Below are 21,890 nucleotides of genomic sequence, written 5' to 3'. Positions count from 1 at the left end.
ATATTGGTTAAGAACAAAAGTAAGGCAATTTCGTTACTTTTGATTTGGACCCCTACCTCAATAGTTCTTTGAATGTTCGCCTTCTTTTATATTTAAGTACCGAGAAGCCTTCAACAGATGTATACATGTATAACTAATTCAATAAGTTTTTCGAAGCATCCTATTCTAAACTCTTACGTTAAATGTCTGACCTTTTTGTTTTTGTTTTTATTTGTTTGTGTTGGTTTAAACAACATTCTGTGAGATAACCTTTAAGGTCATCGCCGTAACAAGAACACTGTTCTTCCTTTTTAGGCTTTTATAGTCCATACAATATTTGCTGGCTTACACCCGTCAATTTTACGTGTATCAGTTCATGAAATATTTGCCGGCTTTTACCCATCTATGTTATCTTTCCCCGGTCAAGGCAATATCTTGAAATGATTGTTGAAACTTCAGAGAACCTTTGCTTAAAGTTCCAAAGATTGTTTTTGTTTTGGAGCTTTCCATTCTTTTCGATCATGAACAAGGAAATAGCTGAATGAGTATGACGCATTCTCTAAAACTGTCCTGGGGTACAGAACGGATGTGATCACACACTTATCGCTCGCTTGAGTAATTCTTTAATCACACAAGAAGCTTTTGTGGTGTTTTGTTTTCTTGAAATAGTGACACGTTACCTGGCACACTTAAGCAGGTTTCATGCCTCCCCCCTCCCTACCCATTGGGATACAGACCACTTGAACAAATCTGAGTGTGTGGAGTTACGCCCTGGAGTCATACTCGCCGGAGGAAAAAGGGTGAGTTCTTGGCTTTGTGGCGCCAATAACAAGTCATTGATGACGAATTGAGTCATCTGTCAGTAAAACGTAAAAACGGAGGAAGGTCTCTTATTTATATTTGCTTCTTTGGCTACCATAACTGTCTCGTTGTATGCCTTTTTTTTCTTCCAAGTATATACAACTATTGCAACAACAATAAAGAGCTAACAGGCAAGTGATATTTAATTTAGAAATGGAATACTCTTTAATTTAAAACAAAAGCACAACGAACAAGATGTTTTAATTTATTTCGCTCCAAGTCAAAATTTAAGCAAAACATCTAAATAGTTTTAAATGCGCATTTAGTCCGCTGTCGCACGGAGGAATGTAGGATTACCAAAACCGGCAAAATCAAAACTGGGCAAAACTTGATTTAAAAGAACGCCCCTCCCCCCCCCTCCCCCCACCCTGTCGAATTTGCACTGCTAGATGCGTTGGCGGCATCCCATCCTGCCTCTCCCAACTTGCCGTATCCCAGTCTGCCTTACCCAATTTGCCGCATCCCAGCCTGCTGCTTTGTGTGTGTTAGTGCGTGTGTATTTGTGTTTTGTGAGGCAGGGAAAGAGGAGAGAGAGAGAGAGAGAGAGAGAGAGAGAGAGAGAGAGAAAGAGAGGAGAGAGAAAAGGAGAGAGAGAGAAAAGAGAGAGAGAAGACAGAGAGAGAGGGGGAGAGGGGGAGGGGGAGAGAGAGAGAGAGAAAGGGGAGGGGGGGAGAGAGAGAGAGAAAGAAGAGAGAGAAGAGAAGAGAGAGAGAAGAGGAGAGAGAGACACACATACACAGAGAAAGAGAGAGAGAGAGATGTCAACAAAATCAAGGAAAAGAAAAGCCTAACAAAGAATTTCAAGTGGCAGCCCAACTTTTCGACCTGTTGCCAGGCCTTCCTCAGCGGCGTTTAATTCTGCGAGACGCCAATTCATGCATCAAGTACTAAGCAACACAATACCATAGTTAATTCTGTTACGAAACACAAAGCAAATATTTCAAAGATAAAATCTACAAGACTTGACTAAAATTAATGTAAAAAATCAACAAGAAGAAACAGAGGCGAAAACAGTATTTGACTTTCAATGTTTTTGCAGAGAACTTGTTTACGGCACTAGTGGAAACTAACATGTTTTATGAACGTGTTTATTTTTTGCAATCTTGTTTTCTGATTTATCCATCTATATATTTATTTACCTATTTTCACTTTACTTATTTAGTTCCGATCAAATGATCCGCTGCAAGAGCAGTTTGTAAATAAAATCAGCGATACAAAATGCCTCCGTTTCACTTAGATGGCGTATGGAAATAATTAATAACCTTATTTTATGATGGGTGACCTCATTGCAAATTGCTGACATTTAAAAAACGATATCAAAAATAGAGTTACTAGACGGAGCCCTTCGGGGCGTTTAGTCATGCTTGAGACATATATTCACATGTTTTGATAGAGTATGTCCTTATCTGCGACCAAAAGACAAATTGTTGCTTCAACAGTGCTTTGAGCGGATCATTAAGTATTGCACTTTCGCGTCTAATAACGTACGGTGTCTAAAATTAAATACGGCGAAGTGGTCTGAGCCTACAATGTTTAAATGTGTACACTACATTGAGTGTGCACGTTAAAGATCCCACGATTGACAAAAGGGTCTTTCCTGGCAAAATTGCTTAGGCACAGTTAATAATTGTCTACCTATACCCGTGTGACTTGGAATAATAGGCCGTGAGAGGTAAATATGCGCCGAAATGGCTGCAATCTACTGGCCGTATAAAATGTCATCTCACACGGCATCACTGCAGAGCGCCTAGAACTGTACCCACGGAATATGCGCAATATAAGACTCATTGATTGATTGAAATGTTTGATTGCATAACTTCTAAAAACTAGTTCCATGGTCTCATCCCTCCCCCCATCTACCCCCCCCCCCCTTCATCCCCTATTTTGTTTTAAATCTTTTTTCTTTTCTTTTCTTGCTCCTCTTACAGTATCACGGTAAATGTTCCCAAATAGATCCTAGAGGACGTTAATCCCCAAAGTCAGCCAGTCAGTCAGTCATTAAGGCAAAAGCGAGGTAACGCACAACTGGGTCCGACCAGTAAAGCCGTCGCTGCCTGTGTGACAACCACCATAAAAATCTACCACAGCGGGAAACTTTCAAGTTAAGTATTTTCATGTGCCCACATTCAACTTTACAATCAAAGGATGTCTGTTGAGATAATCGAATGGATCAAAACTTTGAAACCTGCGCGCATATTCTAAGCCGACTAACACATAATTGTTAAGGACATCATAAAATGGTTCTCGGTGAAAACTTGACCGAGGGCCATTTTACGACGTCCTTGACTCGAGTGTGTGACGTATTCTCATATGCGCTGCTTCTTGGGCAAGGTAAAGAACACCAATACTTCAATGCCGTTCTCGAGCTACGTTGACTTTTACAAAGGGTACAGCTGACACGGCTTACGTAATCTGGTTTCCTGGTCATTTGTGTGAAAAATCTGTCCGACAAAGAAAACTGCCCAACGAATATAGATAACTCGGTCGAAAAAAATACTACCAGCAAAATATCTAACCCCCCCCCCCCCCCCACCTCCGCCGAAGAAAGAGCACGGGATTCAATACATGATGATAGTTATTAAACACAAAGCAGTTGTAGCTAGGCTCAGGCAATCACAAGATAGGAAAGCTTTCGAGTCATCGACAATCATTCGGAGGTGTGTTTTGGAACAAATGTTGGAGAAAAGGGTAAATGTCGGCTTCTTTTACAGACACTATTCTAGTCTTATGTTTCTTATTTGTTTGACCCTCTTAGGATTATGGAGTTTTATGCACTGCCTTTTATAGTTAACTAAAATTTTGTATTTGAATTAGCCCATTGCAGTTGGTGTAGGCCTTAAGCTTATTTAAATCGCTTGTCCAGTATTTAATTTAGTTCTCAATTTTTGTATGAACTCAAATGTTTAGTGTTCTTAGTATGTCTTGCTAAACTAAGTTCTATTTAATCAGAGTATGTTTGCGTGTGCTTATACTTAGTGATATTGTAAAGCGCATAGTGCTTTTCGTTATGCGCTATAGAAATCTCCTTAATAAATAAATAAATAAACATTCAAAACTGTGTAAAATGGTCGAACTGAAGTTTTTGCACAACAAATATGACCATAACAATTATTTCTTAAACTTAAAGTACTGGGACAAATTAACCCCTTCGTTGTGAAGTTACACACGCGCAATGTTGAGACAAATTCATCAAAGACATGAACGCAATCATCCATGGAAAACGCGCTGATCATGCCTGTAAGGGCTGTTTTAAAGTCACTGAATGTCTAATGTTGATCGAGGTACACCATGTATGGTAACACTTATCTCCCAATACCCCCTCGGACAGTTCTAGAACCCCTTGCAATGCTTAAAAGATAAACTCCATTTCCTCACTTCATTTTGGCAGTTCAAAACTGTCAAAAACATGATTTCACATTTTGGTCATGCTCGCAATAGTTATCTCCAATCGATGCTTCATAATATTCTGCATGTTTTAGTTCTGCAGTTGCTCATACATCTTTTTATAGACATCTGAAGACGTGTGCTGCTCACATACAGATCAGCATAAATCCATTTACAACTTAGATTGTTTAGTGTCTATATGTTATTTGCTTGTCTGTCTGTCTTGTGCGTACTCCTTCTCAAACATAAACAAACTCGGACATATTCAAAGATAGTCTACATAATTATGATCCAGAGACAGCCAGCATGCCTCTTCCTTGTTCTCCGACAAAAGAAAACTTCCTTGTGGCCTATGTGTTCGGTGTTGGGTAGGTGTCAATTGCAGGCACTTAATCACGCTTGACTCCCTCCGCTTAAGCGGCAATCGTTTAGCAAGCCCCGGTGTGTCTCAAGAAAACTTCACACGAAATTTCACACCAGATTAGTGAGGGAACATCGAATAATGACATTTTTCGATGTGATTTTCGATTTCATAAACAACAATTTTGAAAAATGATATAAAATACCGTATCTGGGTGGTCTAAATCAGGTTTCTTGTCAAACGTAAAATGCAGTATAGAAAAAAAAAACCGTTGTGTTGGAATTTAAGACTAAATCAATTTGGGTCTACTTGTAGAAACAGTGTTAATAAATGTTCAACAAATGCTGAAAGAAACAATTGGCAGCACCCTTGAAACGCTTGGCATGTATATTAAATGTTGAATGTATATTGGTTAAGAACAAAAGTAAGGCAATTTCGTTACTTTTGATTTGGACCCCTACCTCAATAGTTCTTTGAATGTTCGCCTTCTTTTATATTTACGGTACCGAGAAGCCTTCAACAGATGTATACATGTATAACTAATTCAATAAGTTTTTCGAAGCATCCTATTCTAAACTCTTACGTTAAATGTCTGACCTTTTTGTTTTTGTTTTTATTTGTTTCTGTTGGGTTTCAAACAACATTCTGTGAGATAACCTTTAAGGTCATCGCCGTAACAAGAACACTGTTCTTCCTTTTTTTAGCTTTTATAGTCCATACAATATTTGCTGGCTTACACCCGTCCATATGTTATCTTATCTTTCCCCGGTCAAGGCAATATCTTGAAATGATTGTTGAAACTTCAGAGAACCCTTTGCTTAAAGTTCCAAAGATTGTTTTTGTTTTGGAGCTTTCCATTCTTTTCGATCATGAACAAGGAAATAGCTGAATGAGTATGACGCGTTCTCTAAAGCTGTCCTGGGGTACAGAACGGATGTGATCACACACTTATCGCTCGCTTGAGTAATTCTTTAATCACACAAGAAGCTTTTGTGGTGTTTTGTTTTCTTGAAATAGTGACACGTTACCTGGCACACTTAAGCAGGTTTCATGCCCCCCCCCTCCCTACCCATTGGGAATACAGACCACTTGAACAAATCTGAGTGTGTGGAGTTACGCCCTGGAGTCATACTCGCCGGAGGAAAAAGGGTGAGTTCTTGGCTTTGTGGCGCCAATAACAAGTCATTGATGACGAATTGAGTCATCTGTCAGTAAAACGTAAAAACGGAGGAAGGTCTCTTATTCATATTTGCTTCTTTGGCTACCATAACTGTCTCGTTGTATGCCTTTTTTTTCTTCCAAGTATATACAACTATTGCAACAACAATAAAGAGCTAACAGGCAAGTGATATTTAATTTAGAAATGGAATACTCTTTAATTTAAAACAAAAGCACAACGAACAAGATGTTTTAATTTATTTCGCTCCAAGTCAAAATTTAAGCAAAACATCTAAATAGTTTTAAATGCGCATTTAGTCCGCTGTCGCACGGAGGAATGTAGGATTACCAAAACCGGCAAAATCAAAACTGGGCAAAACTTGATTTAAAAGAACGCCCCCCCCCCCCTGTAGAATTTGCACTGCTAGATGCGTTGGCGGCATCCCATCCTGACTCTCCCAACTTGCCGTATCCCAGTCTGCCTTACCCAATTTGTCGCATCCCAGCCTGCTGCTTTGTGTGTGTTAGTGCGTGTGTATTTGTGTTTGTGAGGCAGGGAAAGAGAGAGAGAGAGAGAGAGAGAGAGAGAGAGAGAGAGAGAGAGATAGAAAGAGAGAGAGAGAGAAAAGAGAGAGAGAGAGAAAGACAGAGAGAGAGGGGGAGAGAGGGGGAGAGAGGAGAGAGAGAGAAAGGGAGAGAGAGAGGGGGAAGAGAGAGAGAGAAAGAGAGGAGAGAGGAGAGAGAGAGAAAGAGAAAGAGAGAGAGAAAAGAAGAGAGAGAGAGAGAGACACACACACATACACAGAGAGAGAGAGAGAGAGAGAGATGTCAACAAAATCAAGGAAAAGAAAAGCCTAACAAAGAATTTCAAGTGGCAGCCCAACTTTTCGACCTGTTGCCAGGCCTTCCTCAGCGGCGTTTAATTCTGCGAGACGCCAATTCATGCATCAAGTACTAAGCAACACAATACCATAGTTAATTCTGTTACGAAACACAAAGCAAATATTTCAAAGATAAAATCTACAAGACTTGACTAAAATTAATGTAAAAAATCAACAACAAGAAGAAACAGAGGCGAAAACAGTATTTGACTTTCAATGTTTTTGCAGAGAACTTGTTTACGGCAATAGTGGAAACTAACATGTTTTATGAACGTGTTTATGTTTTGCAATCTTGTTTTCTGATTTATCCATCTATATATTTATTTACCTATTTTCACTTTACTTATTTAGTTCCGATCAAATCCGCTGCAAGAGCAGTTTGTAAATAAAATCAGCGATACAAAATGCCTCCGTTTCACTTAGATGGCGTATGGAAATAATTAATAACCTTATTTTATGATGGGTGACCTCATTGCAAATTGCTGACATTTAAAAAAACGATATCAAAAATAGAGTTACTAGACGGAGCCCTTCGGGGCGTTTAGTCATGCTTGAGACGTATATTCACATGTTTTGATAGCGTATGTCCTTATCTGCGACCAAAAGACAAATTGTTGCTTCAACAGTGCTTTGAGCGGATCATTAAGTATTGCACTTTCGCGTCTAATAACGTACGGTGTCTAAGATTAAATACGGCGAAGTGGTCTGAGCCTACAATGTTTAAATGTTTTATTGCATAACTTCTAAAAACTAGTTCCATAGTCTCATCCCTCCCCCATCTACCCCCCCCCCCCCCTCATCCCCTATTTTTAAAAAAAAATCTTTTTTCTTTTCTTTTCTTGCTCCTCTTACAGTATCACAGTAAATGTTCCCAAATAGATCCTAGTTACCTAGATCCTAGAGGACGTTAATCCCCAAAGTCAGCCAGTCAGTCAGTCATTAAAGGCAAAAGCGAGGTAACGCACAACTGGGTCCGACCAGAAAAGCCGTCGCTGCCTGTGTGACAACCACCATAAAAATCTACCACAGCGGGAAACTTTCAAGTTAAGTATTTTCAACAATCATGTGCCCGCATTCAACTTTACAATCAAAGGATGTCTGTTGAGATAATCGAATGGATCAAAACTTTGAAACCTGCGCGCATATTCTAAGCCGACTAACACATAATTGTTAAGGACATCATAAAATGGTTCTCGGTGAAAACTTGACCGAGGGCCATTTTACGACGTCCTTGACTCGAGTGTGCGCTGCTTCCTGGGCAAGGTAAAGAACACCGAAAATACTTCAATGCCGTTCTCGAGCTACGCTGACTTTTACAAAGGGTACAGCTGACACGGCTTACGTAATCTGGTTTCCTGGTCATTTGTGTGAAAAATCTGTCCGACAAAGAAGAAGAAGAAGAAGTGCGCGCAGAGAGAGAGAGAGAGAGAGAGAAGAGAGAGAGAGAGAGAGAGAGAGAGAGACAGACAGACAGACAGACAGACAGACAGACAGACAGACAGACAGACAGACAGACAGACTTTCCGCACTCGTTAAAATGTCAGTCGATACTGGAATGAATGTTGAAACATTGTAAACCTAAAAAAAATAAAAAATAAAAATAATATTAAAATTAAACATTCATACGAGTTACTATCTGTGACAAGGACGCATAAGAAGTATAGCAACTAAATATTAATCCGCTTACCCATTGCTCCTCTTCGCACCTCGGCCTGTGAGTCGTCCTTTTCCTGAGTACTTGCACACAAGTTTTGCGTATGCATACTTCAGTTCGTCTGGAAAAGGCTGTTTTGAATTCTTGTTCGCAAGTTGAACAGCACGACTGTATTTGACCACGTACACCAAATCGTTCTTTCTGGAAAAGTCTGCCAGCCGTTCGGTAAGATCATTCCAACTTCTGAATGTTTTCCCCAACTGTCATTTGTGCCATTTCTCAGCGATTGATCAACGGTGTGGTTATTATGGATGTAGTAAGTGTCGAATTGTGAGAACAGTTCTGTCCGCCAAGTGGTTTTAAACACTGCGCGTATTTGCACCAAGTAATAACGTGTCACATCAAAATAGTTCTTTACCTGTCAGATAGTTTAGCGCCAAAAACATGAACCAATGATAGCCCATGGATTAGTAAGTGATATGATGTTGGGGCGGGGCCAATGAACTAATGTCAACACAGTAAGTATCAACCAATGTTTGGCTCCGCCCCCACATCACGTGGACTGGGTGGCCGAGTGGTAACGCACTTGCGCTCGGAAGCGAGAGGTTGCGAGTTCGACCCTGGGTCAGGGCGTTAGCAATTTTCTCCCCCCTTTCCTAACCTAGGTGGTGGGTTCAAGTGCTAGTCTTTCGGATGAGACGAAAAACCGAGGTCCCTTCGTGTACACTACATTGGGGTGTGCACGTTAAAGATCCCACGATTGACAAAAGGGTCTTTCCTGGCAAAATTGTATAGGCATAGATAAAACAATGTCCACCAAAATACCCGTGTGACTTGGAATAATAGGCCGTGAAAAGTAGGATATGCGCCGAAATGGCTGCGATCTGCTGGTCGATGTGAATGCATGATGTATTGTGTAAAAAATTCCATCTCACACGGCATAAATAGATCCCTGCGCCTTGAGTCGAGTCTGGAGATACGCGCGCGATAGAAGACTTCATATATATAATCACGTGACCCATAACCCATCGCCTGTAATTAGATCATACTATTACCGCTTCAGTTCTGAGACATCCTGCTTGCTGGCGCGCGCGCAGAGAAAAAAATTCCCTCTTTATCTTCACTTCTGATGCTCATCCTATTGTTGTTGGCACTCGGGTTTGTTTGTTTGTTTGCTTAACGCCCAGCCGACCACGAAGGGCCATATCAGGGCGGTGCTGCTTTTGACATATAACGTGCGCCACACACAAGACAGAAGTCGCAGCACAGGCTTCATGTCTCACCCAGTCCACATTATTCTGACACCTGACCAACCAGTCCTAGCACTAACCCCATAATGCCAGACGCCAGGCGGAGCAGCCACTAGATTGCCAATTTTAAAGTCTTAGGTATGACCCGGCCGGGGTTCGAACCCACGACCTCCCGATCACGGGGCGGACGCCTTACCACGAGGATTGGGACTCGGGTAACAGGGAGCGAAGGGCAGTGCCCCACCTAGTGATCGAGTGCCACAACCCAGACTTTTCCCTTAATATATATATAGGTTTTAAACTCCTGCTTCCGGATTATACAAAACACATTAAAACATGTATTAAACAATGGCGACTGCACGTGAGAGGGAACAATAAAGAGACCAAAAAGCAATGTACTCACGAAATGACGAACACGGAACGAATAACAGCGACGTTTCGACCTAAGGGTCTTCTTCAGGCACAAAAACACAAAAATACACACACAAAAAAGAAGAAGAAAGACGATAGAACAAATGAAGAGAAGAATAACTGACAAAACAACTGCACTGCACAAACCAACAAATGACAAAGACTGTTTTGTCAGTTATTCTTCTCTTCATTTGTTCTATCGTCTTTCTTCTTTTTTGTGTGTGTATTTTTGTGTTTTGTGCCTGAAGAAGACCCTTAGGTCGAAACGTCGCTGTTATTCGTTCCGTGTTCGTCATTTTAACGTGAGTACATTGCTTTTTGGTCTCTACATTAAAACATGATTACATTAACGAGAGGATAGCTGTTTTCTCTCAATTTTACTTCCCTATAGGTCAGTATTACGTGTTTGCGCATGTTCTTTATATTTTTTCTTACAATGTTGTCACTTTTAAACCTTTTAACAGGTGGTCCCGAGTTTTATCATTTTTTTAACGAAACTATAATTGAATTAAAGTCCATGTTTTTAATGGTCCTTCCCTTAGGAAGTCAACGTATATAAAGGAAATATTATTAATACTCCTCTTACAAGGACCTTAACATATATCTCTTATTACCCCCCCCCCCCCCCCCTCCCGTACTCATGGAGAGTGGGTCCGGGGTCCTATCACGGTCGGGCTTGCTTGATCTTGCCCTTTTCTTTCCCTCCTCTATTTTTTTTATCATATTACCCCAGTCCTGTCCGAGGCCAACAATCTATGCCTGTAGGACGTTAATATATCTTGTAAGTAACTGCGCTGGCTGCAAAATTCCTCAAACGGGAGGTGATTTTCGACAGGCAAGGCACTGGTTTTCCTTTGAGACATGAGAAAATGACTTTTTTTTTCATTTTTCTCTGATGGATTGGCTCGCTAATTAAGAATGATAACCACATTAATTTAGAAAAAGAACAGTTTAAACTCTGATGTCATCGTAACACACAGGGACATGTCTATACTAGTTTTACCGCGCTGGCGTCAAACAACACTTTTCATCTCAAACTCCTTACGACCAGACAAAATATATTCATGTCCTATAGGCATGTATTGTTAGCCTTTTAAGAACATGATCTGGGTTATAGGAAAAAAAACACCGAACGAACGAAAATTAAGGGGCTTAAATTAAGGTCTAAATTGCCTATTATTGGTTTATACGATAGTTAAAAAAAAAAAAATTAAAAAAAATTAAAAAAAAAATCGGGAGCTGGTTAAAAACAGAAGGATGACGGGAGTGGGGGTGATAAGATATTTAAAAATATCTGTTAAGATTGGATAAAATTGAGTACTTTGTATCACCTTGGTATAAGTGGGGTCCACATACGTAATCTGGGGGGATGGGACGATAAAATCGAGTGTTTATTTCATCCCAATGATGTTAAAAGTTATACAATCAGAGCCACATTTGGTTTACAAACAGTCAGACAGAGACTTAAAGTTTAGTGAAGAGCGGCTCTGCAGTTTCTGTCTTCTGCGTAGTGAAGAAAAACCGGCTTCGGAGGCAAACGCCTTTCCACCACGCCACAACCCTTACAACATTTTTGCGTGAAAACTGTCTGTCTGTCTGTCTGTCTGTCTGTCTGTCGGTCTGGTCTGGTCTGGTCTCTCTCTCTCTCTCTCTCTCTCTCTCTCACCTCTCTCTCTCCCTCCCTTATGTGCTCCCTCTCTCTCCCTCCCTTCCTCCGTACCTCTCTCTCTCTCTCCTCCCTCCTTTGCTCCCTCTCTCTCTCTCTTCCATCCCTCTCTCCGTACCTCTCTCTCTCCCTCCCTTATGTGCTCCCTCTCTCTCTCCTCCCTTCCTCCGTACATCTCTCTCTCCCTCCCTCCTTTGCTCCCTCTCATTCCCTCCTTCATTTGCTCCCTCTCTCTCTCCTTTCCTCCATACCTCTCTCTCTTCCTCCGTACCTCTCTCTCTCCCTCCCTCCTTTGCCCCCTCTCTCTCCCTCCCTCCTTTGCTCACTCTCTCTCTCTCCCTTCCTCCATACCTCTCTCTCTCCCTCCCTCCTTTGCTTCCTCTCTCTCTCTCTCCCTTCCACCGTACCTCTCTCTCTCCCTCCCTCCTTTTCTCTCTCTCTCTCTGACTCTCTCTCCCTTCCTCCATACCCCTCTCTCTCCCTCCTTCCTGTGCTCCCTCTCTCTCCCTCCCTCCTTTGCTCCCTCTCTCTCTCTCCCTTCCTCCGTACCTCTCTCTCTCCCCCCTTCCTTTGCTCCCTCTCTCTCCCTTCCTCCATACCTCTCTCTCTCCCTCCCTTCCTCCATACCTCTCTCTCTCTCCCTTCCTCCATACCTTTCTCTCCCTCCCTCCTTTGCTCCCTCTCTGTCCCTCCCTTCCTCCGTACCTCTCTCTCTCCCTCCCTCCTTTGCTCCCCCTCTCTCTCTCCCTCCCTTTATCCGTACCTCTCTCTCTCCCTCCCTTCCTCCATGCCTCTCTCTCTCTCCCTCCCTTCCTCCGTATCTCTCCCTCTCCCTCCCTCCTTTGCTCCCTCTCTCTTTCTCTCCATTCCTCCATACCTCTCTCTCCCTCCCTCCTTTGCTCCCTCTCTCTCTCTATTCCTTCCTCCGTACCTTTCTCTCCCTCTCTCCTTTGCTCCCCCTCTCTCTCTCTCTTCCTCCGTACCTCTCTCTCTCCCTCCCTCCTTTGCTCCCTCTCTCTCTCTCCCTTCCTCCATACCCCTTTCTCTCCCTCCCTCCTTTGCTCCCTCTCTCTCTCCCTTCCTCCGTACCTCTCACTCTCCCTCCCTCCTTTGCTCCCTCTCTCTCCCTTCCTCCATACCTCTCTCTCTCCCTCCCTCCTTTGCTTCCTCTCTCTCCCTCCTTTCCTCCGTACCTTTCTTTCTCCCTCCCTCCTTTGCTCCCTCTCTCTCCCTCCCTCCTTTGCTCCCTCTCTCTCTCTCCCTCCGTTTCTGCGTACCTCTTTCTCTCCTTTCCTTCCTCCGTACCTGTCTCTCTCCCTCCCTTCCTTCGTACCTCTCTCTCTCCCTCCCTTCCTCCGTACCTCTCTCTTTCCCTCCTTCCTTTGCTCCCTCTCTCTCTCCCTCCCTTCCTCCGTACCTCTCTCCCTCCCTTTCTCCATACCTCTCTCTCACCCTCCCTCCTTTGCTCCCTCTCTCTCTCTCTCCCTTCCTCCGTACCTCTCTCCCTCCCTTTCTCCGTACCTCTCTCTCCCTCCCTTCCTCCGTACCTCTTCCTCTCCCTCCCTCTTTTGCTCCCTCTCTCTCCCTCCCTTCCTCCGTACCTCTCTCTCTCCCTCCCTCCTTTGCTCCCTCTCTCTCTCTCCCTCCCTTTCTCCGTACCTCTCTCTCTCCCTCCCTTCCTCCGTACCTCTCTCTCTCCCTCCCTTCCTCCGTATCTCTCTCTCTCACTCCCTCCTTTGCTCCCTCTCTCTCTCTTCCTTCCTCCGTACCTTTCTCTCCCTCTCTCCTTTGCTCCCTCTCTCTCTCCCTTCCTCCGTACCTCTCCCTCTCCCTCCCTCTTTTGCTCCCTCTCTCTCTCCCTTCGTCCATACCTATCTCTTTCCTTCCCTCCTGTGCTCCCTCTCTGTCCCTCCCTCCTTTGCTCCCTCTCTCTCCTTTCCTCCATACCTCTCTATCTCCCTCCCTCCTTTGCTCCCTCTCTCTCTCTCCCTTCCTCCGTACCTCTCTCTCTCCCTCCATCTTTGCCCCCTCTCTCTCTCTCTCACTTCCTCCATACCTCTCTCTCCCTCCCTCCTTTGCTCCCTCTATCTCTCTCTCACTCTCTTTCTCCCTCTCTCTCCCTCCCTTCATCCTTACCTCTCTCTCTCCCTCCCTTACTCTCTACCTCTCTCTCTCCCTCCCTTCCTCCGTACCTTTCTCTCTCCCTCCCTTCCTCCGTACCTCTCTCTCTCTCTCCCTCCCTCCTTTGCTCCCTCTCTCTCTCCCTCCTTACCCCTCTCTCTCTCTCCCTCCCTCCTTTGCTTCCTCTCGATTTCTCCCTCCGTCCGTATCTCTCTCTCTCCCTCCCTCCTTTGCTCCCTCTCTTTCTCTCACCCTCCTTACCTTTCTCTCTCCCTCCCTCATTTGCTCCCTCTGTCTCTCTCTCTCCCTCCCTACCTCTCTCTCTCACTCCCTCCTGTGCTCCCTCTCTCTCTCTCCCTCCCTTCCTCCGTACCTCTCTCTCTCCCTCCCTCCCTGTCTCTCTCCCTCCTTACCTCTCTCTCTCCCTCCCTCCTTTGCTCCCTCTCTCTTTCTCCCTTCCTTCGTACCTCTCTCTCTCTCTCTCCCTCCCTCTTTTGCTCCCTCTCTCTCTCCCCCTTCCTCCGTTCCTCTCTCTCTCTCCCTCCCTCTTTTGCTCCCTCTCTCTTTCTCCCTTCCTCCGTACCTCTCTCTCTCCCTCCCTCTTTTGCTCCCTCTCTCTCTCCCCCCCCTCCTTACCTATCTCTCTCCCTCCCTCCTTTGCTCCCTCTCTCTCTCTCCCTCCCTCCGTACCTCTCTCTCTTCCTCCCTCCTTTGCTCCCTCTCTATCTCCCTCCCTCCTTACCTCTCTCTCTCCCTCCCTCCTTTGCTGCCTCTCTCTCTCTTCCTCCCTCCGTAACTCTCTCTCTCCCTCCCTTCTTTGCTCCATCTCTCTCTCCCTCCCTCCTTACCTCTCTCTCAATCTGTCTCTCCTTTGCTCCCTCTCTCTCTCCCTCCCTCCGTACCTCTCTCTCTCCCTCCCTCCTTTGCTGCCTCTCTCTCCCTTCCTCCATACCTCTCTATATCCCTCCCTCCTTTGCTCCCTCTCTCTCTCTCCCTTCCTCCGTACCTCTCTCTCTCCCTCCCTTCTTTGCCCCCTCTCTGTGTCTCCCTTCCGCCATACCTCTCTCTCTCCCTCCCTCCTTTGCTCCCTCTATCTCTCTCTCACTCTCTCACTCTCTTTCTCCGTACCTCTCTCTCTCCCTCCCTTCATCCGTACCTCTCTCTCTCCCTCCCTTCATCCGTACCTCTCTCTCTCCCTCCCTTCCTCCGTACCTTTCTCTCTCCCTCCCTTCCTCCGTACCTCTCTCTCTCCCTCCCTCCTTTGCTCCCCCTACGCGGTTCATACTTCGCAATAAGTCAAGTCAAATCAATATTTATTTCAAAAAACCCCTAGGGTTACATGAATAAAATAAATAAAAATTGCAATAAACACGACAAAAAAGATGTAATAATGAGACACAACACTTCGAATTAACCTAAAATAAATCTCATAACAAAATAATTGTAATCATTTTTTTTTTTTTACAGGAATGTATATGTTTCTGTGTTTGTTTTTGTTTTAATACAAAAAAAACCCGTGATCAAATAATCAGAACTCTTTCAAAATACTCTTAATAAAATATATTAAATGCAATAACTTTTGTTTTTTTTAATTCAAATAAATGTTTTAGTTTGACTACATTTGAATAGAAACTGAATTCTGATGAAAGCAGTTACTGTAAAGTCATTTGAAGTCACATGATAAAAATCACATGGTTTAGTTGAGCAGACCACAAAGTGCAGAGCTAAAATATGTGTATGAATCTGTGTGAAAATCCAGTCCGTTTGTCCACAGGGATGCTAGGAAGCAGTCAAATGGGGTCGCTCAATCTGCTCAAATCCAGTCAAATGGGGTCGCACGGGCCGACAAATGGGGACGTCCCCGTTTGTCGGAAGCGTCCCCATTTGACTGCTCTCCAGTGACAATCGTCCCCATTTGTCGGTAAAACCACCTACACACACACACACACATACATACTGCTCACACACACACACACGTCATGTACGCTGTTCAAGCTAAACCTCACACGACTTAATTATAAAGTTTAAACAGGCTAAACTGTTTAAACTTTAAGATCGTGCAAAACAATAAGCTTCACACGGAACATAACTCCAGATATAAAACAGCATAGGCCCTACATTCTTCGACGGGACAAACATCCGTTGTCAGACGATACTAACAAGCAACCTTTTCTTTAACACTAGAAACATTTTCAAATACTTTCTTACCTTCTTTCTCGGCATTCTTCCACACGTGGAAGGTGTGTGGGTTAATGAGATTCATTCTCAGGCAGATACGTCCAATTTTCTGTAATTTCCTCTTCTCTTTCCTGGACGGAAATGACGCAGCTTTGATACGTCTCAACCGGAAGCAGAGGCGTCACATGTTTTGAGACGATGATTGGTTCACACCACGTCTAGTCTGCCGCTGTCCGATTTCGACATACCCACTAAAGTCAACAACAGATGGTAGAGAATGCACATTTCCAGCAACCGATGGGAACTGTACTCAGAGGTATTTTATAATCCGACTGCTGCTTATCTTCCCTGCGTCTCACAAGTCAGACCAGTGGTTCGGTTTAGAGATGTGTCCACAAGATACAATGACACTGTTACCAGTAATTCCTCAAACGCCAAACTTAAAAGATCCAATGCCAGCGCACACACAAATGTCAAGTCTTTGAGAAAAAAGCCACCATTGATTTCTGTTGTTCATAAATTACACAGTACGCACCAAGATAAAGTATGACTAAGATGTATTTGGCTCCCACTAAAAATGAACGACAAATGGAAAAAGGTCTCTCTCACATCCTACCCCAACTCTCTTTCTCACCTGCTCCTCCCTCCCTCTCTGAGAAGTTAAGTTAAAATTAAGAAAGACAATCTATTTGACACTCTCCAGCTTACGGAGCACCCAGCGATTTGTTGTCTTCTGGGGGGGAAAAGCTACAAGTACAACCCCACTCCCTAGTTATGCGCTCCAACAGTTTGCACAGACCTCCCAGCAAGGGGAAAAGGCTCGCTTGTTTCTTTTGAGAAGCTGGTTGGTTTGAAAGTACTAGCCGCTGAAATACATGCAATGTGCACGTTCAGTAATCCCAAGTCACTGTTATGAAGATCATGTAACCGTAAACGAAGTTGCAGATCCCTGATAACTGTACATTGACGATGAAGACGAACAATCCAGAATTGTGGACTAACGATGCAACTCTACATATGTGACCCTCTACCACGGAATGAGTCGCATGTCACCTTTGCATGATTTTCATATTTTTACATTTTCATAAAGAGTTTTTTTATGCTCTATCCAGTGATGAAAACCGTTTTAGAAAAGAGTTATAAGCCTGTGACTAAGGTGACCCTCACACTGTTACCAGACACTCCCCGGACTTATATTAATCAATCAATCAATCAATCAATATGAGTCTTATATCGCGCGTATTCCGTGGGTACAGTTCTAAGCGCAGGGATTTATTTATTTTTTTAATTTTTATTTTATGCAATTTATATCGCGCACATATTCAAGGCGCAGGGAGTTATTTCTTAAGCCTAGCGCAGAACCGCGCGAGGTGACATGCGACTCATTTCGTGGTGGAGAGTCACATATCTCACCTCACTGAAGCATTTTGAATAGTTCGTAACAATCCGCTCTCAAACCCTGAGTGATTTCTCCCAGAATGCTTCGTATATTCATATTTGCAGAAAACTCAACTTCTTTATTTGGTGTTTAACGTCGTTTTCAACCACGAAGGTTATAGTCAGTCATATGCCCAACCCACAAGAGACAGACAGGTGAAAGCTATCAGCAAAGCCAATTTCTGTGTCACTTGTCTTTCCTAAGCAAAAGAATCATCATTTCTTTTCAACCAATGAGAATGACGGCCTGTCTTCGCTGCGGTCGTTAGTCTGGAATGGCGACAGCCCGAGACGTACATATTCATTCGTTGTCTGAAACACAAAGCGGGGAAAGAAGCTGCACAGATGAGAGAAGATGCTGATGTGTCCATAAGCTGACAAAGAATGTCTTGCTAATAGCAATATGGCTGCCTAAGTGGACTGAGGACGGTACAGGTGTCTCACAGTACATGTCAGTGGCATCCTCTTCTTGCTGCTCTTGGGTTTAGACTCCTTTATTTCCCTTTCTCTCCTTTTTTCCTTTAACTTATTTTCCTTGAAAGTATTTATTTTACATAAATATCGCATTATTTTTATGCCAAAAGTCGAAACATTCTTAGGCAATGTTTTCTTATCCTGCTGTCATGTGCTGTTTTCTTGATTCAGTCTTTAGTCTTTGATTTTCCTGGACAGAAACGGATCCAAAACGAACCACGCCATTTTTCAGTACCCGAACTTGCATCGTGCTTTGTTGAGGGCACCGGTCATTCCTCCCATATAGACACTCTTACAAAACACCGTAAGTGATCCATCCGAGGTTTTACGTGTGACAAAAACATGCTCCTTCTTAGATGCTTACCAAAATCCAACAGCCTGGCTGCTTTTGTTGCAAAATTGGAATTGTTTTTATTGAATTTATTATATATATATCTGACACCTTCTTTAATTTTCCCACACAAAAATGGCCACGAATTCCCATTCAGCACAGAAAGCAGCCAGACTGTTGATTGTTCGTGTGTGTCCTGGTGGAAGGATGTTCTCGTCCCGTGTAAAGTCCTGTCCTGGTCATTGACGGAGATAGATAAGGCACCAAAAACAATAGTCTGTTTACGGTAACATAGGCAAAAAAAATAGGGTCGGTAGGTCGGGAATTTAAAAAAAAAAAAATTTCTCTCTAAAAAACAACATATTTTTAAGTTATTTTTGCCCCAAAAACAAAGACTTTTTTTTTTCTTTTTTTTTCTCCCCCAAATGCCAAAAACAAGTCTAGGGTCGCGCGAAAAAATAGGGTCGGTCGGGATACCGTAAACAGACTATTTTTTGTGTGTGGCCTAATACGATAGGAAGGGACCTTTGAGAGCAGATGCCAACCCTATATGGGTAAAAAAACAAACCCAATAAAGTATTTTTAATGTTTGCTTGCTGTGACAAGCTTTCCAGAAATAAAATTGTTAAGTCAAGGAAACTATTTTCTCAGAATGTAAGCTGCTCTTGTGATTAAATGCTTGCTTTTTGTTGTAATGCGAGGAAACTGCTTTTGCACAGTTCTCACTCAATTTTGTCCCGTGCTTGAACGCATTTTTTCCTTTGGTATTTGACTTTACCCGGTCCTTTTGATTTGGTTGATTTAAATAGGTTAATTTTGTTTCATTTTATTAAAACTCACACAGAGGTCAAGGTCAGTGGTAAAAAAAAAGATGAATAAAATAAACATGGAAGGCAAATGTCGGGTTATGGTAGCCAGGTAATACAGATATGCGCAGTATTCTTCCTGTAACCAAGTTATTGTGTTGTACTTGTATCGCGCTTTTAGGTTTTATCCTGAAGTGCAGAGAGCAGAGAATAAGTCCCAATATAAAAGAATGTAGGATCAGTTTGGTGTCAGTATGCCGTAGACAAATAAGGTCGAGTACATAACCAATATAACGCGCATAAACCAAGAGATTGCCATCACGAGTCTCGTTCTTTTTCTAAATTATAGTGAGCTCGTGGGTGTCTTGTTATGGAAGCCACTGCCACCCACGCATGCCTAGGCCTGTGACAAATAAAGAAACGTGTAACGACTGGACATCATAGCCGCCATGTGTTTGGAAGACAGGCTATATTCGTGTCAGGGAAGGACTCATTGTGATAATCACTGCTGCATGATGGGACACGATTGCTCCCAGAAGCTGAATAATTGCGCCGACTGTTATTGGTATTTATGGGTAGGACTGACTCCCCCAAATGACTGGTAAGAGATACAACTCCAGGCATGTCTGATGTTGAGATATGTCCATTTTTAGATCTGTTCCGGAATCAGGCGTTCTGTGTGCGTGGTTTTGAATGAGTTGAACCGGTCGGCGGAATGTAAAAATTCAACTCCAGAGATTAACGTCAGAACGACAGCTTCATCCTAAGATATCAATATTTGACATTCCAGGAAAGCGAACAGAAGCATGATTGCCCACAGGCGCTGAATGAGTGAACAGACTAGTCGGGTGGTATAAATAGGACCGACTCCTCAAATAGCTGGTGAGTGATACACCTTCAGGGCTGGAGGTCAGAACAGACACTTGTCAGTTTCGTCTTTGATACGAGTCATTGGCAGTCAAGACAAGCTAACCTAGTGTTCCACAAGATGAGTGCTAAAAACAGGAGAATGACGCTATCGTGTAAAAACAACAACAAGAACAGCAACAAAAAACAACTACAACAACAATCACATGAATAGACAACCGTGTCTCTAAGTTACCGCTGCAAGTTACCACCGGTTCCTTGGATTGCCATATCAATGACTACCTGTTCCATAAAGCCCCAACGCCCCATCCTCCCACCCTCCTCCCCGCTCCAGTGGGCCACTATATCAAAGAACATTCATACAATGAACATCGTCGCTTCAGAGGACCATCATGTCAGTAGATGATTGCTGAATGGGATTGTCGTTTAAATGTACCACAGTCTCACTAAATTAGTACTACTACGTGTCGCTGGATCATCCTTTTACTGGACTTTATCACCATTTCCACGCTGTCGTTGTTTAAATACACACAACATACCCCAAGGCGTTCCCGGTCCCCTTTTCCTAACTCTATTCTTATTCTGCATCCTCAAGGGCAGGGCTTTGTATGAGGAATGGTGAGAGGTGGAAGGAGTCGGGGTGGAGGTAGTGGCGGAAAGGACGCCAGGGTAGCCTGTAATGAAGTTCCTTTGGTGGCCCAGAGAACTGATGGCCGCAAGACGTTGCGGAACAGAACGCCTTATAGAGAAGTGGCACAAGGAGCATGTCATCCTGTGACACTATGTGGCTGCATACGAACGTGCATTGCAGTCACAGCGGGCATCTGAAGATAGCAAATGTTCAAAAATAGCGTGGTCCACTGACTTGCCTGTCTGCGAACAAGTGTGTATATATGTAAGCGGTAATATTACCATGGCTCGATGTAAAAATGCACCGAAAACAGCAACGACATTTCGATCGCTGGTGTCTTGTTTTGCTTTTATAAAACACTGGAGATTGTTTTTCCTTCGCCGGCTTACCACCGAGACGCAGAACTAATTTATCCAATAACCCGAAGCGCTTTTAGCTAAATAGCCTATGTGAGTTAAAGGTGAGCATTGGAATTACATGTATTAACACACATTGCAGTGTGACCCAAAATACGCAGGACGCATAAAGTAATTGAAAACTTGTAGACATTGTTCTGTTGTAACCAAATGAGTTCAAACACGCTCAAGAGGATCTACGTCCTTTTGCCCAGAAATCACTTCCACACCAAAGAAATGACATAAACACATTGCCAGTGTCAAGCTGAGTCACTTAAAAAAAACGAAGAAATATCACTGGGTCCCTAGTCATTCTAATCCCGTACTTGCATGGGATTTACTGTTACATCAGGGTATTCCCCACGTACCACGACGACGACAAGGCAAGGACCGCGACCACGACAAGAAAGTACACGCACAGATGGAAACAAAGAAGCCCACTTCAACGGCTACAGTACAATTGCACCCCAAGCGCAAACTTGCCCAATAGCACCCCCAGAAAAAAATGTGACCAATTACACCCCATCATGGGTTTTTTTGAGAGCCATAACCCTTCTAGGGCCTCACGAGTATTACTGTCTTACCGAGTTTTTCAGAGTGGCTTTGAGTAAAAATCACGTTGCGGACATGGGTTGCCACTTGAGCTGAACATGTGCTCACGTCTTTTCTTGTCCGTTACAACAACTGTTGTGCAATTCCCACATTCTGCCTTTGAGACACTGAAAGTTGGATCATGGATTTTGTTACTAGCGAGAGGGGCAAACCAGCAATTATATATGAAAAGCAGATGTACACAGAGGATACCAGCCGAAATAAAAGAAATGGAAATGGAAAAGAGTGGCGCTGCAGCAAACGCGGATGCACGGCGATAATAACATTTGCTGAGAATGGAGAGGCATCCTTTACTGGCAACCACAAACACGCAGAGATGAGGTAACTATTTGTTTATCTATTTTATCAGTATCGAGGTTTCCAAAGTACGGATCGCCCCAACTGTTTACCTTCTTCCCTCCCCTCCTCTACCCCCCCCCCCCCCCCCCCCGCC

Source organism: Littorina saxatilis, linkage group LG17 (assembly GCF_037325665.1).
Source record: "Littorina saxatilis isolate snail1 linkage group LG17, US_GU_Lsax_2.0, whole genome shotgun sequence".
Lineage (NCBI taxonomy): Eukaryota > Metazoa > Mollusca > Gastropoda > Littorinimorpha > Littorinidae > Littorina > Littorina saxatilis.
This window is presented reverse-complemented; position numbering follows the sequence as displayed.